The sequence below is a fragment of the Penaeus vannamei genome, chromosome 28 (assembly GCF_042767895.1).
Source record: "Penaeus vannamei isolate JL-2024 chromosome 28, ASM4276789v1, whole genome shotgun sequence".
In the NCBI taxonomy this organism is placed as follows: Eukaryota; Metazoa; Arthropoda; class Malacostraca; order Decapoda; family Penaeidae; genus Penaeus; species Penaeus vannamei.
Window position 1 is genome coordinate 9374253 of NC_091576.1, and position 4431 is coordinate 9378683.

Below are 4431 nucleotides of genomic sequence, written 5' to 3' on the forward strand. Positions count from 1 at the left end.
GCAATTGAAATTAGCAGATAATCTTGATCTCGGGAGTTTGTCAATATATGTATCAAGAGTATAGTCCTGTAAAATGCAAGCACTTTCCAACGATAGGTCTGCTTCCTCACAGCAGAACTATGTATACAATGTCACAAATATCAAATATTACTCATTTTCCTGGTGTAGCAGGGGAAATGGGCATTATAAAAACAGTATGCATGTCGACCTGTTCTAGAATTACAATATTCGGTGCTTGCCCTAACCTCTGTAAAACTGCAGAGTTTTGACTGTCGCAAAGAATTAGAACAAACTCACTACATAAAACATTTGCTTGAAAACCCTTGAAAGCATAAACATGGTCACTTAACAATGGGTTATTATTCCTACAAGTGAATATTAACACTGTCAACAATAAAAATTACAATGAGAGGGAAATTGATGGCATAATCGGCAGGTGAGAAGGATTATGAGGGAAAAAACAAAACAAAACACACACACACACACACAAAAAAAACACAGACATCATGAATACTGTATATTCATATATGCCTGCTTGTATATGTTAGAGTTATATACTGAATGTGTGAGAATATTAAGGCGCATGTGCATGTGTGTGAATGATTATTGTGGTTAGTCAATAATATTTAAACTCCTTATAAGATTAGGCTATTAATAATTTCTTAACGTACAGCTAATCTTATAAAGAGAACCAAACTAATTCACTCACATTCACATATACCTAACATATGCAAGCAAGCATATACAAATGCATAGTTTTTATGAACACAGATTTATAATGTCTGCTATTTTCCCCATAGTCCTCATCTTCCAATTTTACTAGTTATTTCCCTCGCATTGTCATTTCAATTATTAATAGTATTACTATTTATATGTTCATTTGTAGAAATATCTGATTGTTAAATGACCATGGTTTGTGCGAAAATTGTCACAAACCAATCACCTGTGCTTCATATCAAATGCCCTCTCTATTAAACTCGTGTTTCTTGAATGAATTGCATCAAATCTTAGTTTAGAGCCTATAGTAGGATTGCTTACAGTAGAAATGAGATATAAGTATATTGAATATTGTGAAGGAAACTATCTTTTCGTCTTCTTTTGCTTTCGTTTTTTACATTCTTGTACAGCAGCTTGTGCGAATAGAGGGTTTGGGGTTCGGTGTTTTGGTTGCGAGTCGAACCATTTGAAAGGATCAGTTGTGATTCGCCAGCCTGGGTTCATTACACTGCGAACTCTTGGCTGGTGACAGGTGAGTTATAATAAATTTCGTTTATTTTTTATCGGTTTATAGCAGTGGTTCTCAACCTGTGCGCCGCGACCATCCCTCCTCAAGTGCTTCGCGAAAATTTAACGGATATCTAGGTATGGCTTGAATTTGTGCCTTGCGGTAAATTTCCAGTTTCATCCAGCCTCCGACTTTGGAAACGATTTTTTTCTTTGGAATGTATTATTCCTTCGCTGTTTAGCGCTGGAATGCTGTTGTTCTCGGTCGCATCTGACTGCTTGACGAGTGACGTAACTTGTACTTCCCGACGTCAAAGTTGCTTAAGCGTGTAAGCCTCGGTTTCGCACTGTATGTCTGGGAAGAATATATATGATTTACCCACAGCAAAACACATTAGAACGGTAATTGTTACCGAGTCCGACGCACCCTCCCAGAGACATAAGTTCCAAACGGGGGGGTCCCCTCCCCCATCCTCCCTCCTCCCCTCCCAAGGGGTCCTCGCAGACTAATTTCCTAAGGGGGGAGGGAGGGAGGGATGAAGGGGAGATGTAGCGGCCGTATAAGAAAGAAAAACTCGCAAGATAAGAAAATAGCTCACTGCCACCACCCATTTAGTTTACGTATGGGAACGTTAGTGTTATTGTTGTAAGAGTGTAGGGAACGGAAAGAAAGGGAGTGTATGTGAGAGAGAAAGGTGTGCACATGTAGTGTGCGAGAGTACGGTAGACGTGTTCTTCTAAGCCGAGAGGAGAAGTGTGCAGGGGAAAGATCTCCCAGACGCAGATTGGTCCCGCGATGCTTATACGTATTATGATACAAATCTGGTCATTCCTTCCTTTTAAAAACCTTAAACCTTACTCATCGATTTCAGTACTACGAGGGATATTTCTAAACAATCTTAAAATATTATTCATTTAATAAAACTCAAAACCACGAGAACATTAAGAACACACAAAACTAAAACGAACTTGAACATAAAACAGACGAACATGAACATAAAACACCAGGGTAAAACTAGAACAAACACGGACATAAAACACTAAAAATGAACTTGAACGAAAACACAAACGTAAAACACACTAAAACACAAATGTAAACCACACTAAAACACAAATGTAAACCACACTAAAACAATGATAAAACAAGAAAAAAAATAAAAACACTTAAACGCAAGGACACCTTAAAATACTTAACATGAGAGGCACCGGTCTTATAAAATCACTTGAGCTTTACAAAAAAATCAATAATGTTTCCTGATACCTAAATAGAGATAAAGCTCTCGACGAGGAGGCCCATTCCGGGGTTCCTCACAAACGTCTGTTTCCTTCCGTGACCCAAAGAGCAATCCCCTTATTCTTGCCTCTCATGTATCTTTTTGGCTCGGTGGCGCGAAAAAAAGTAATTGAGGAACTGAATCTATCAAGTTATTAATGTTTTTATAAAACACCATTAGAAAATTTAAATTAATAAAATAAATACGGAAAAGGATCTCCAAAAGAACTAAAATAATAAATAGTGAATTAAAAGATAAAACACGTGATTCTTCCTTGTTCACTTTTTCAGCCAATTCTGTAATGACTATTACAGTTCCTTGCATTTAGGTGTGGAAGGGTAAAAACACATTTAAAAAGGACATTTAATACCAATTAAATAGAACAATAAAAGGGAGGAGGAGGAGTGGCCGCGCTTTCCTTCTCTTGTGCCCCGTTTTCTACGCAGGCGCGCAGCCTCGGGGCGAATTCGCGGCATCCTCACCACGCGGAGACAATAGACTGCTAGCGCTGCCCTTCGACATATTTTTCGATTCTCTTTGTGCCTGCGGGAGAGTGATAGTGAGAGGGGGTTTTGACGACTTATTTACGTCGTGGTCACGGCGAGAACCCGTGATTCACGACAGAGAAAGCGAGTTCACGAAGCTCCATTGAGGGGGGGGGGGGAGGTTCACGATGTCAATAGCAACCTGTAAATGTCTAAATAAAATAAATTCCACTTAAACACCAATAAAAAATGTAATCATATGAAAGACGAGCCTAAATTTATGTCATGGCAACAATAGAAAGGACGTATAATAAAAAACGAGCCAAACTTAGTCCGACGGACAACGAATGAAACATCGCTAAAGTAAACAAGCGCAACTCGCAATGCGTACAAACCCGATATCCGAAACAAATTTTTCACAAATATAAAATGTTATCATACTAACCAAAATAAGGAACACAAAATATCAATTTAATTCCCACCCCTCCGCTTATTCACACGATGTCAATTTATTTTAAAAGTTATTAAAAAATATATAACTTATACCGTCACTCTACAGATGAGATGCGGCGTGGAGGAACTAATGAAATCTTTTATTCTCCGCCGGATACAACATTTTTGATATGTGCTTGGCAAAGTACCCGGCGAAGTGAAATTGCATCTAACTTTTCTATTATCATTTTTGGGGGGTTTGTCGCATCTACATGAATATATATTATAAAATCGTCAGCGGTCGTTGCACTTGGGGCATTGAAGGGCTACCGATATGAGGGCAAGCGACCGGCATATTCCTCCACGAATTGTCAGTACCTACCGTAGAAAATATGTTTGAATAACACTATTTATCCACTATGATAAAAGATACACAATTTTTTCAATTGTCTTTAAAATAACTATAAATATAAAACAAACATTGAAACAAATATCTTTAACACGTCACACCGCACACAAAAATTGCTAGGTCCTTACACGTCAAGAGCTTACCGGAAAGTGTTCAAGTAATGAACATTGTGTGTTTCCGACATGGGAGGCAATTACGGTAAAGAGGCAGTAACGTTGTTACATTCTTAACAGTGAATCTACGTTATGATAATGAAATTATAAATCATAAAATATATACATTACAAAGAACAATACTTAAAATGAAAATGCATAAAAGGAAGAGAGGAAATGTTAGTAGAAATAGGATTAAATGATGGATTAAAATATTACTAATCGGTAATGCTTCCACGTTGGTTGAAAGTAGTGCAAAGAAAACGTGACATTTAGAGAAAACGTGGGTATAGAAAATGGAAATACAGAAAACTAGACACGTATAGAAAACCAGATTATAGGAAATGCAGACATAAACAAACGAGACTGCCGCAGGTCGATTTCGAATTAGTCTCTGCGCGGCGCGTTGCGCCACCGTTTTTTCCATTTAACGGTAAATATAAGTCCGGCGCAAC